The 14,524-nt window shown below is 42.5% G+C and overlaps 1 pseudogene; it reads left to right on the top strand.

Moving 5' to 3' along the window:
• The window catches only part of LOC138301789 (DNA fragmentation factor subunit alpha-like), a 120,743-nt pseudogene extending 108,829 nt beyond the window's left edge, over positions 1–11,914 (top strand).
• The last annotated feature ends 2,610 nt before the right edge of the window (positions 11,915–14,524 follow it).

The following is a 14,524-nucleotide window of genomic DNA, read 5'->3' as shown; positions in this document are numbered from 1 at the left end:
GCTGAGGAGTAACATCTCTGGGGCGATGCTGGATTGCTTTCCTTTTTGCACCCGGCCCAAGCAGGTCCATCCCAATTGAAAGGGAAGAGACTCGGAAAGTCCAAGCGCTCCCAGCCTAGATCCTGTAAATGACATGAGAGGAATTAGCAGGACTCACACTCGCTGAGTTTGGGGCCATCGCCACCATTATCCCCACATCACAGAGATTCCTGTCCAGATGCAGAAGTGGGAGGCCAGGACTCAGCATGAAATGGGGAGCAATTAAGCCAAACACCCATGCTATGACCCAATACCACCCTTGGGGATTAAGCTGCTGGGTCTGAAATGGCGGGCATGACACCATGTTTATCCTACAACTTGGAGGGGTCCACCACTCCACATCGTATTGAAAGTTTTCAGTCTTAATTTCTGTTCGGATTGTGTGGGGGTGACAGATGCTTCTTCATTTGGGGGGTGGGGGGAGAGATGAGGGAGGAGTTGGGTTGTTTTGGATGAGCTTTCGGCATGCCTATCTGCTCAAGAACTATTTTACCTGTTTTTTTCCAGGTTGTCACATTGCATAGTCTTTGTAAAGTTGCCGGAATACATGGTACTTTGATGGAATGTGAATGGACTACTAAATTGAAGTAAACTAGCAACAGTGCTGCAATCCACACTACAACTCCATGCTTCCATTATTTTCTTGCAGGAAACGCATTTGATGGGTGTTTTACTGTCCGTTCCTCGCACGATATGGGATTGAGTGCATGTATTACGCAGGCTTCACATAGGGATCCTGAGGGGTGGCGATACTTCTGCACTGTGGCTTCACGATGGTAGTGCACTGATCGTGGCTGGATTCCCAGGGCCGATATGTGGCTCTGATGGGAATGTCAGAAGGCCACCCACCTATTGCACTTGATCCATTCTTAGGCACACTTACAGACATAGTAGTTCAGATGCCTCCAGGCCTCACTATTATAGCTGGTGATACGAATGTGGTCCTGGACCCTGCCCTGGATGCTACAAGACTCCCATCTGAGGTGCGACGACGTCGTTCCACTTCTCTCTATAAATGGATAGCTGGCCTTGGTCTCTGTGTCGTATGGTGTACTTGGCACTCTAAGACCCAACAATATACACATACATCAGCTGCAAACCATACTCACGCACATATTGATATGGTATTTATGCCGGCCACTGACCTATTGTCGGTATCCGTAGTCTGTATATTAGTTAGTGGCAACTCAGGTCATGCCCTGCTCCTTCTAAGTATTGGCGCATCTGACTCAACCTGTCGTACCATGTGGCGCTTCAATGCATGGCTGTTACAAGATGACCATTTTGTTGACAAGATTCACACAGAGCTCAATTCCTGTTTTGTGGCTAATGATGACATGGTCCAAGCGGCTGCGACACTGTGGGCTGCATGTGAGGAGAGGGACAAGCGAGCACGTATAACTTGCTTGGAGGTCCTTGCACTGCAGCTAGTAACCCGAATTGTAGGCAATCAGCACAGTGGTGTGGATAGAGCTCTCACACTGGCCAGAGTGGTAATCCGAGCCCACTCACTGGAGGCGGCGAGACAGAGCTGACGTGCCTTCCAGGCACGGATATATGGATGGGGAGATAAAAATAGTAAACTACTCTATTGGCTCGCCAATAGGTCCTTGGCGAACCTGATCATACCTGAAATTGGATACTCTACAGGGTCTCCCCAAAGTTCATCCTATGACATAGTGGATAAGTTTACACAGTATTATGCCACTTTGTATAAAGCGCCACCAAAATCTGCCTCAGAACTAGAAACGCCACTTCTCACAGAGATCATCATGCCTTGTCTTACCAACACTCAGCGTTTAGTACTGGACCAATCTATCTCCACAGAGGAGATTGGTGACGCCATCTCGTCTCTCAAGACACAGAAAACTCCTGGTCCGGACGGATTCCCTACTGAGTTTTACTCAAAATTTAGAGATGTACTTGCTGTCCTTCTGCACACATTATATGAAGAGGCAGTGACACTGGCCGCCTTCCCCACTATCTCGATCAAGCCATGATAATGGTTCTACCAAAAACACAACCCTGTTGATCTCGTATGCAGACTATCGTCCGATTTCTTTACTTAATGGGGAAATAAATATTTATGCCACTTTTCTGGTGAACTAGCTCCATCTGGTTTTGGGTGCCTTGATTCATTCGGACCAGTGTGGCTTTATACCAACTCGTAGCACAAGACATTGTCTACGGCGCCTACATGTTTCATTGGCTCATCGTCACAGACTCCACGAATCGTTAGCTTTACTCCTGATAGACTTTAAGAAAGCGTTTAATACTGTGGACTGTGATTACTTAGGCCAGGTACTCAGTAAGGCCAGCTTTTGTGGTGAATACTGGCGCATGGTCCAATTATTATATGAGCGACCAACCACCTGTGTCCTTGTTAATGGAACACTGTCAGAGGCCTTTACCATATGTAGAGGGACAAGGTAGGGTTGTCCCCCGTCTCCCCTCCTTTTTGCCTTGGCCATAGGTCCTCTTGCATGCCTGCTACGCAGTGACCCACTATCCACTGGCTGTAGGTGGCCTGTGGGTGATGATGACCACATCGCCTTTTTATGCAGATGATGTTTTATTAAACATATTGAATCCAGCTGAAAGCAGTTCCCATTGCCTTCACTGCCTAAGCTTGTTTGCAGAGGCTTTGGGTCTCAAGGCGAACCCTAAAAAATCCCTTCTTGCACATATATCAAGGTCTCAGGATGTCATTGATTGGCAGTCGACTATTCCCATCCAGCGCATTAGTTTCACATATTTAGTCATTAAGGTTGCCCTAGACACATCTATGACTTGGGCCTCCAATATTACCCCGACTGCACGTAGGGTTGGGGCGGATTTCAAAAAGTGGCACTCCCTTCCCTTAAATGATACGGACCATATTGCACTATACAAAATGTGAGTGCTGCCTAGATTTTTTTTATCTTTTCCACAATCTTCCCATTAGCATACTGAGTCACTGGTTCAGGGAAATTTGTATGGCACGACAAAATACAGAGTCTCAACTGGGATACATGCCAACACAGCTCCTATGAGGGTGGCATGGGTATGAGAAGTCCCTACTTCTAGTACTTGTCGTCCCAAATTTGATAAACTGTGAATGGTTTACGGAGGCTCGGATGATCCGGCCTATTGTTTAGAACTAACACTGATGGGGTTTTCTCACGTGTTGGACCGACTCTATGGCTGTCCCATCTACCACAGTATTACAGAGAGCACCAGGAAGGTGTTTGCGGGGTGGAGTGCAGCACATCGCAGCACAGGATGGCGGGGAAAATTACACTACACACACCCCTATGGCAGGGGAAGTGGTTGCAAGAGGTGCTAAGGGGGGAGTTTCCCAGATATATAGGTCTCTGATACTGAATTCAGCTGGTCCCCTTCAACACCTGTGATCCCGTTGGGAGGCATGGCTGGGATCACTGGAAGATGCGGACTGGAGGGACGCCCTTATGGCACCTTGTGAAATTACTTTCTCTTTCAGGCTGCGACTGGTGCAACTATATTACTTGCATTGTGCTTACCTAATACCTGAACGATTGCAGCGTGCCCATCTTTGGTCATTCCACTCGTCTTGCTCGTCTACTGATTTTTTCCATGTGGTGTGGAGCTGCCCAGTCATTGCACAATATTGGTAGCAGTTGTTAAGTGAACTCTCCATGGTGATGGGTCACACAACAGTACCTTCCCCCTTGGTGGTCATCTTGGGGGTCGTGGAGGGGGAGGGGAAGTTGCAGGCAGAGAGAACCTTGCTGGGTACAGCCATGTTGGCGGCGAAGAGAGATATTGCAGTGCAGTGGATGGCGAGTGGTCCACCGCCACTCGTGCAGTGGAGGCGAGGGGTGGACTGGTGCATCCACATAGAACGATTGGTATGTAGGACTCGTGGATGCCCACAGAAGTATGTTAAGATTTGGTCTCGCTAGCTGTGGAATATTCAGTCTGGTTTAGAGTCAACACAAATTTAGATGGGCTGAACAATACAGTGGACAATATTAGCTTTATTGATTGTCTCGATGTTGTATGATGAAAGTCCGGGCTGTAATGGCTGTACCAGGTATAATTATTTTATGCTTGACATCTGCAACTATGCAAATGTGACACATTGTTATTGTATTAATGAAAATAATAAAAATTTGGTTATTAAAAAAAAAAAAAATACAAGACTCTAGTGACAGAACTTTCAGGAAGGACACAGCATGGGATTCTATTTTATATGCATCAAGTAATCACCCACCCAATTTTAGGTGGAGTATCCCGTTCAGTGGTTTTCTCCAGGCAAAGCGTAAATATAGCACTGAGGAGGGCTATTGTAGAACCAAGAAAGCAATGATCAAAATATCCAAACTGAGGGGTTGCTCCAATAAGGCACTGACACTAGCAAATATACTTGCCAACAAAGTGAACAGGGAAGAAGCTTTATTTAGGCCAACAACTCTGAGACCCACACATGAGAATGAACCCTATTTCTTCATCACTAAATTTACACAGAAATCGTATAGATTTAAAAAGATACTTCAGAATAAATGGGATATTTTGTCGCATTACCCTATTTTAAAAAATAAGGTGGGTACACATCCCTCTGTGACTTTCCAAAGCAATACATCTCTAAAGGACTTGTTAGTCCACAGTGTTTTCATACCTAGACAGCCAAATTGGTGGAAACAGGGAGAGGGTTTCAAACGTTGTTGTCAGTGCAATGTATGTAAATACAGTGTCAACACACAAGAGGTAACATTACCTCACATGCACAAAATGGGACGGATAACAAAGCATATCACATTCAAACTAGATTTAGTTGTATATGTTTTGTATGGTCGTGTGACAAGTGGTATATTGGTTCAACTACTATCCCAGTAGAAAAAAAAACACATCCGACAGCACTGGTAAGCAATAACCAACAATGATCAGAGCTACAACACACAACATTTCAATGAAAAGCATGAGGGAGATTAGAAGTAAGCCATTTTTGGGAGAACTGACACAGTGACTAAACACCCTGGAGGATGGAACAGGGTAACATCCCTCCGCGGGTTGGAATCCATGTTTGTCCTGGATCCTGGGTGCTTATCACCAGCAGGGATGAACAGAGATGGGAAACTGGTTGTACACCTGTAATGAGAGGGATCAAATGAAACACGATGAGACTTCCCACACCCACATAGATGTGTATGATCTGTAATTGCCTATTGTAATTATGTGACTAAAAGGGTAAAAGATGACTCAAGGGAAGGATATGCTGGGTTCTAATTTATTACTTTGTTATGGATATTATTTTTCATGATTTCTTTTTACAGATGAATTGGAGAGCATGCAGGGAGGAGCCATCTGGGTGCGATACATTGAATGTTATGAAAATATACTTGTAAATGTATTGTTGATGAATACAGTCCATTTGACAAGGATTGTTATGTGTTTGCGGCACAAGAGATTGCATGATTGCCCGATGGGAATTACAAGAATGGAGTTGTGACCAATGTGGACAGTTTTTCATGAAGCTACTAGAGCTATAAAGATGGTTGGAACTGCGATAGGTCACAATGGCTGCTTAGAGCCTACAAAACCTGAGGATAATGTTTTAAATGGCGAATTGATTTATTCTAGTGTCTGCAACTTGACAAAATTGTCCAAACTGTTGTTTAATGGTTGGTGTGGTTATTGAAAGCTAGAGAAATTAATTGAAGGAAGTGCTCATAAAATGATAATTTAACAAATGATGGTGACAAATGTAAATACAATATGATGAATAGATTAGGTAATGCAGAACGGAAATTGATCTATTTGATTTTGTACTGAACACAGGTGCCCAAACGTTAAGCCTTTTTTCACTTTTATTCACTCGTTTCACTTTTTCGCACTTTATGTTAACACGATGATGCTGTTAAATAGAATGGAATGATCATTCAGGTCATGTGACGAAGACTTTTTGAGGTTGAAACACATTATTTGGATTCACTGCCAAATTAAATATTGGCTACAATACACTAGCTGGAGCACAAGTAACCAAGGTCCAATCCTCCCCTCCTCAACAATTGCCCAGATTTGTTGATTTAAACAGTGGGTAATCAAGTGGGTGTTTGGACCAGTTTTTCCCCAAAAGAATAATCATCAGAAAGCACAAGAGTTGAGAACCCACTTAGATCATTTTTAAAGTTGGAATGGAATTACAAGTTGCAAGCAGGCAATAATCCATCAGATTCTCATATTTGATTAAAGTGTATTTATTGATTCCAAGCATTGGAATTGTTCTGAAGATAACAAGAAGAAACAGTTGGCACGTGTTTCGCCCCATGTGGTGTGTTCACCTAGCCTTTTTCATGGCTGCAAGTGATAAGAGATGGTAGATCAGAAAAAAAGGGTTGTCGGGATTCATAAGCTAAAATAGTGGTAAGAACCATGCAGAGGTACAACCCAGAGGTGCAAGATTATAGGTATGCTAAAGGAAAAAAGAAAGGGAAAGAGGTGATGGGTAGTGAGCTCGAATAAGTAATAGTCCCATAACCAGATCCATAAGTTGTGAAAAATAAGAAGGTATAGCAATAAGTCAAATAGGAGAAGAGTTGAAAGTGGAAAAGATTCATTCAAGAATGAGATCAAAAGATCCAGAACCAAAAAAGAAATAAGAATGGTGGTGGCACTTTACAATTAAATAGAAGAACCACATAAGTGTTGAGTAGTGATCATGGTGAGTTAGTCAAACGAAACTATCGTAATAGTTGTAATCGAAAAGCATCATACCATTGGGTTACTCATCTCACTAAGTTAATTTTTAAATGTGGATGATCTAGGTACAAGAAATGGAATATTCATTAACTAACTGCTGAATTAACTGTACAAACAGGTTGTTAGTGGGATGGAGCAAGACATAATAATAATATAATTAACAGTATATATCCTATAACAATTCAATGCAGAAATACAGTTGTTAGTCAAAGAAGATAACAGTCCAAAAATATACATAAATGTGTTGCATGTAATTTGGTTTCCCAACTGGATATTACAGAAAAGGTTTATTGGTATTATCAATATAATGTGTTATATAAAGGAACAGTGTGAGACTTGTCATTCATGTAATTGTTGTACCCGGAGACATAAGTCTTAAATAATAAAAGGGTACGATGTTGTTAGGGGTCATGAAACATGCTTCTAATTTGAATAGAGTGAGTATGTGTTGGTTTAGATAAGCCTGATATCCCGTACCTGGATTCAAGGTACGGGAATCCTAGGAATAATCCTGGAGTCAGAGTTGCAGCATTCTAAATGGGCGCCATATTGAATGCGGAAAAGCCGCTTCAGAATATAGCACTATTTATATATGACATGTGGCGATAAACCAGGTCCTACTTCGATCTTTATGTTATGCACAGAAAAAAGGGGAATTCTCGCATGAGTCCCTTCACTCTTTTCATCACGAAATGGAGATCAGACAAGGTCTTTCTTCCATATTAATAATTCTGTATAAGAAGATGCAGTTGGAAAAGATGGAAAGAACGCTGGCCATATTGATCTTGAAGATATAATGTCGATTGAATATGTGGTCAGTTTGTAAGGAGTGCACATCATGTATATAATCATAATTACGGTTGTGACATTATTATTAAAGCAATTATCTCAAAAGACCAAGTCCAAAAAACAGGACAAAATGCATGATATAGCAAGGATAAATCCTACTGTTAGGGAAAGACGCAGTGGTTATATTGGTCCTAACAGTGTTTGTAATATAGAGATAATATAGGAAGATGACTGCCCACTATAGGAAATTTCCCACAAAGTGTCTAAAAAACTGGCCAGAATGTTTACACTAGCTGGAGTAGCTTGTTTTGTCCGCCGATACGTGCAGTGGTGGTCGATACAGTGTACAGCATTGGCGTCCGCTCACGAGCCCCAACATGTTTCTCCATCGTTAAACTGTCAGGAAAGCATATATATATATAGCGAGAGAGAGAGATTAGCTGAGAAAAAAAAAAGGTTACAGGAACATTATAGTACGTTTTTGAATTTACTCGCACAAAACCAGAATTCAGCAGTTATAGTTATGGTTAACTTAAATAACAATTGCTCACTCCCTAACGTAACTATAGCTCACGCCCCTGCCACGCACACTCATCCATAATTTTATTGCAAATGTCGCAGTGATAATACCAATGATGCCATAGAAGGTGTCGTCAATTGTGTAATATGTGGAGTAATTAGCTGTGCACGGCACAGAGGAGAGGTATAGTTACTTGAGTGAATTAACTATAACTATTTCTATAGTTCTGTGCAAGTAAATTCAGAACCTAACTAACGCCCCTGTAACCTTTGTCTTTTTCAGTGAATTTCTATAGTTTTTTTTTTAACACTCACACATGTAAATATAATCGCGTGTGGTGGGGTTGGCAGCAGGGCCTGGCCTGTGGTCAGAACCGGTGGCCAACCCCCCTGCATGCACCCAAACCAAGCTGCGCATAGCCTTCACCCGTGTTCAGCATGAGATTAGATGTAGTGGGTGTTTTAAAAAAATAAAATAAAAAGATTCTCTGGATCTGTGAATCAAATTAAACCCCTCTAATAATCCTATGGGGTCAGGAGTCCTGTATCCTGACTCCTTATGTGCTTTTGCAGCCGATGCGACAAACAAAATGATGAGCTCAACTTTTCTGTCAGGTTGCGGCCAGCCAATCAGGGTCTTGCTGTTCCCCTGGATACGCGGATTCCAGTCAGGATCTGTGGATCCAGATCTGCATTCCCCCAACCCTATATATCTATATTTTTTAACCTTAAATAACTCCAAATCTACTTACTGAACATATTTGCACCAAATCACAAAAAGCACAATATGCTTACCAAGATCTAGCTTCCTGACACATTTGGTGTAATTCTGCTCAGCAGTTCGGGCTGTAGGTGTGTCTAAAGATTCTAGAATAATGAATGGGGGAAAACATGTTTTGGGCCCCCCCCCCCCATCTTTCTCAGCCCCTACTTGACGGATCACCCCAAAACGTTCAAGACAACATCTGAACCAAATAAAGTCTAAGTTTTGAAAATTTCATAAAGATTCGTCAAGCGGCACCAGTTATTGGCAAATCAAAAAATGCTCTTCCTATGGAAAGTAGGTCCCTGATTTATACTTTTTTGCTCCACATTACCGTCATTTATTGACGCAAAAGCGGCGCAAACTTACAAAATACAATTATATTTTGTAAGTTTGCGCCGCTTTTGCATCAGAAAATGATGGTATTGTGACGCAAAAAAGTATAAATCAGAGCCTAGGTCCTAACTATAAGTACCTATTGGCGACCGCCAGTAGGTTTTACATATATATCTCACAGTGCTTCTGGGAAGTTATAGCTGGGACCAGGAAAGGATTTTTTGTTTGCTTATAACTTTGGCACTCTTTGACGAATCTTCATGAAACTTTAAAAGAAAAAGAATCATCAACCTCAACTCCTTCCTGGAAAGCTTCGGTGATCTGTGATCAGGGGGCCGAGAAAAAGGGAGGTCTCAAAATATGTTTTTCGCATTCATTGTTTCCTGGGGATAGTGTATTTTTTGTGTGGAGGGGCATACATGGGTCCCCCCTTCCCTGAAGATCAGCTCCAGGGCCCTAGCTTCATCGCAGTGTCCCAAGGCACCCCATACCCTAGAACAATGTGGTTTCCTGCCACAAAGCGTGTGGGCAGGGATCAGAAATAGGGTGGGAAATCTATTCCCTGCCTTCACTCTTCAAGGTAGACAATATATCTTTGCTCCTGCCCAGGCAGGAACACAGAAAACAGCTGTTCTCACCTGCACAGGAGCAAATTAATGGGGCCGGCTCCCATCAGCACATAGTATGGTGCTGGCCAGGAAATTGGCTGTGGCCGGGGGGGGGCCTTGGAGATCCCCCCCAGCAGCCTTCAAGAAAGGCAGGATTGAGGGTTTCTTTGGTGGTCACCGGGGCACTCATCAAAAAATCAAAAGGTGGCTGGCTCCTGCCACAGAGGTGGCCTGAGAGTCGGCAGGGTCTGCGGGTGCCCCGGGGCTCCCCCTACAACCTCCAAGATTATAACTTCTTATAGATGCTCTGGGGCACCAAGTAATTAAAAAAAAAACACAAAGGTGCCCACTAAGCATTGGGCATCCCGCCACAGCCACCAATTATAAAAAATAAAAAATGAAAAGATGTGGGTCACTCAAAAACATATATATAAAGTTTTAAAAAAATGAATAATAAATGAGCAACAGGAGCCTCTCATTTATTATTCACTGGCCGAGACAAGGAGCCTCCCCCATATTGCCCTGTAAGAACATTTTGGTTATATTTTTGGATCCTATTGGTCTGTCAAGAGCCGCCTAGTCTTGGTCACCATTAGGCCCCTTATGGGCTCCTATCGGCTAGAGCTGTACATGCTAGGCAAAGCCACGCCCGCAGACATGCCACACAGGCGCAGGGCCCGGCTGCACTTCCTGGCAGACAATGACGGGGAACCACCCTATTGGTGGTTTCCTGTCGCACAAGACGTGGAAGTCCCAGAGGCCATCTTAGGTCCTTACTTGACAATCAGCTCCGATATGTGAATCGGCAGCATTAGCTTCCCTCAATTCTGCTTCACTGCAGAACTTCCTTCAAGTCCTGCATCAGGACAGCATCTTCCTTCCAGTTAACATCACTGCAGCATCGGCCTCCTTCCTGGTTAACGGCTGCTACGTGCTGAATACTATCCCGCAAAAACAAAGGAAAAGCCAAGTAGAACACAGAACAAAGTGCACATGATGTGCATCAGGGGCATGTATTAAAGAGAAAGACTTCCATGTAAAACATAGTTGCAAGACGTTTAAGCTACTAAGCTAGTGCTTGGGAAATCCTTCTTATACCACGCAGCTCTCCATTGGGGGGCAAGGGAGGTTTGCTTCCCAACACTGATGTATGTGAGAGAAAGAGCCTTATTACCAAGAGCCTTTATGAATGAGCCTTATTATTCCTGTGTATACTGGACCTCAAGAGTCCTTAAGGCCCTACTAAACCCAACAGTTAATCAGCGTGCCATGTGGCCTTGCATTTATTTTCATTCTGGAATGTGTGCAGTAGTGTGTGTGGAAAGGGCTATAGTGTGAGTTAGTGAGTGTTCCCAGGAACCTACTTATCCTGTGCTGGGCTTTGACTAAGAGTTTTAGGCTTTTCCTACGCCCTGATTTTAAGATCTTCCGCTGTGTCCCGAGCTCTGCTTACCTGTCTCCACCTGGGTTTTGTCTGGGATTCTTCGACAAAGCATTACGATGCAGTTCTTTCCACTCAGTTTCAGAACAATGCATTATTTACCCTGTTCCAAGTATAGCATATACATGTTATAGGTTATTATACAGAACACCACCAGTAGCGTCGTGCATATTTTGACTTCCCTCTCTCTTTTCCAGGACCACACATATCTCACGTACTGATCCTTCCATTGGTACACAGCACAGCATTCTGCGAGCCAGCATCCCAGACAGCAGACAGTGGCAGACCCAGGGCTGCCACCCAAGAAGTTTCTCTTCCACCCACTTACCTTGTTTTCTTTCCCCCTTTCCCTTCAGTGACTTATCCAGGTGGGTCATTCTTACACTCATCAGGGTTTAAAAAAAAAACCGTATTTGTTATATTTTAAATCTAAGTTACCAATATCATCATGTCTTTGTATTATTTACATCCCTTGTTAAACTTACATCATTAGACACATTCTCTTCCATGTGCACTTGTAGCAAGTATTCTTGTAAATAAACATGACGTTAAGTACAACCATTGCTGGTATTAACTTCATATGTTAATTAATTTAACGTAACAATAATAACGAAGACATTGGCTCAACTCTTCCCCTCCCCCCACATCTTAACATTTGCACCGTAGCAACCTGTAATCTTCATTACAGTTAAGGTATATAAAAAGCACATGTAAAAATAAAGTGTGTCCTGCATTTGATTTGGTGTGATGGCTAATATTGATAGTTGGTCAGAGGATATCATACATGCTCCTGTGAGATTTGAGAGTACTGTGCAAAACGTAACTGTTGTCTTCCGTCTGTGCTATTAACTGTTCTAAAAGGGCGTCCCAAGTCATGGATATGGGTCTCTTGCGTAGTGCCCCATATTCCTTTCTAAGAAGCGCCAGTCCCTCTGCGGAGCCCCATTTTGTTTCCTCTTCATAACAACTCAAAATAAGAGGTGGAGTGGGCGATTTCCATAGCCTTGTGATATGTCACATAGCCCCTAGGAGAGACAAATCGATAAAGCGTATTTCAGTCTTGGACATTTTAGGTTTTGGATATCATCCCCGTATGCAGTGGTCTGCAGTGTCCCAATATTGTTTGTCCTTTAGGGCCCTAAGCGAGCTGGTTAACTCTGTCCAATAAGAGGACAGGGAGGGGCACAACTACAGCATATGTAGGAGGTTTGCATCTTCAGTCCAGCATCTAGGACATACAGATACACTAATCAGTGTTAGCACAGTTGGGCATTTGAAGATTGCAATTCAGAACATCGCTCCTGCTGGGTGTGACATATACAGGTCAGTGCTGCTTCGAATTCCTATATAGCACCAAGCGGTCTGACGCACTGCCTCTTGAAGGGACAGGTGCACCACCAAGCATTTTTATAATGTTGTGGTGGGCTGGAGGGAGTGCAGCACCACCCCAGCAACTGTTTTAAAAAAAAACACAGTACGTCTCCTGGGTCATTAAATTCATGACCTCAGGAGAGCTTACCATATATTTTAAAGCACTTTGAGATGGAGCTGTATGCCCTTCAGCTGGAGTGCAGAGCCTGCTTGTGGTGGCTTCTATAGCTGCATTTTATGGCCTGAAAATTATTAAAAGAAAGACTCAAAGATGTTGATCTTTTTAATAAGGTTTTTTTTTTTTATGACAATCATTTTTACGTAATGTACATCTGATTATAATAAACAGTGACTCTTTGACAAAGTTAATAGGTGTGCTTTATACATGTTAATATGTTGATCCCTTCATAAAGCCAATATGCCAACTTTTTATATTTTGGTGATCTGAACCTTTGACAAAGTCAGTAGACCTGCCTTACTAAAAATAAAACCCTTTACATTGGAACACTACATAGCCGTGCAAGCCAACAGGTGTGCCCTATCCTGCGCCCAGCATGGCAAAAGGCCTTGAGATGTGGGTGTTGGGCACCAGTGGAGAGTTGTGTGGAGGGCCTGCACCCAACACCATGCTGCGCACAGCCAATGGTTATGTGCAGTGAGGGGGTTGGGCACTAGTGGTGGATTGGTTGCAGGCCCTGCACCCAGCCCTACAATGCAGCCCTGGGTACCAGCTATGGGGTGCACACACGGTGATGGCCATCCTATTTTACATTTTAAAAAACAGAAATTTACTGAAAAAAAAACCAAATGTTAAAGTAAGATTATAGTTAGGAACTGTAACAATGTGTTAACGTTGCATTAAAAAACGTAGGAATTCACTGAAAAAACAAAGGTTAAAGGGACATCATAATTAGGTGAAAATATCATTGAAAACATATTTTAAACACACAACACCACTGACATTCATCAGTTTTTAGTTATCTCAAGTAACTATACCTTGTTCCTCTAACTGTACCTCACCGTGCACTGCTTATTAATTCATATATTACAGCACTCATGACATGTTTTATGACAAGATTGATAACATCACTCCAACAATGAAAATTATGCCATTGATGACACATTGGCAATGGCGGAGGAACAAGTTATAGTTACTTTAGGGCATGCTATATAGTTACTTGAGATAATTATAACTGGTGAATTTCAGTGTCTTTGTTTAAAACAGTATATTTTAACTGAAATTTTCACCGAACTATAACATCCCTTTAATCTTTGTTTTTTTCGCCAGTGAATATATTTTGTTTGGAGCTGCCGTTCGTAAAGTCAATTGGCTTGTAATAAATGAAGTGGTGTAACGCAAAATGATGGGCTCGTCTGCAGAATGTGATGAAGGGCCTGGTCTTTCCCAGATTCCATAAATATTCATTTGTCTTGGGATCGACGGGGTGCCCTCTAAACGGATGGGCCCCCCTTATGCTACAGGGGCTGTAGGAAGTTGGCTCTGTATATACTATCTCAAAGTGAGAGATAGTGTGCACAGAGTCGAAGGGTTCCCCTTAGATGTTTATGGTGGCAAAATTAGATAATACTAATGCACTATTTTGTGGTACTGTGGTCGAGCAGTAGGCTTATCAGAGGGTAGTGTTAAGCATTTGTTGTACATACACAGACAATACATGAGGCACACATTCAAAGACTTAACTCCAGGCCAGTAGGTTTTTATATAGAAAAATATATTTTCTTAATGTATTTTTAGAACCACAAGATTCAAATTTAAGGTAAGTACATAAATTACAAGGTACTTCACACAGGTAAGTATAGAACTTTGATTTAAAACAGTAGTACACACAGTTTTGGTAAAAATGGCAATAAGTTATTTTAAAAGTGGACACTGAAAAAATCAACAGTTCCTGGGGGAGGTAAGTAATAGTTAGTTTT

The sequence above is a fragment of the Pleurodeles waltl genome, chromosome 6 (assembly GCF_031143425.1).
Source record: "Pleurodeles waltl isolate 20211129_DDA chromosome 6, aPleWal1.hap1.20221129, whole genome shotgun sequence".
NCBI classification, from domain to species: Eukaryota; Metazoa; Chordata; class Amphibia; order Caudata; family Salamandridae; genus Pleurodeles; species Pleurodeles waltl.
The sequence above is the reverse complement of the archived record's forward strand: the minus strand, read 5'-3'. Positions and strand labels throughout refer to the sequence as shown.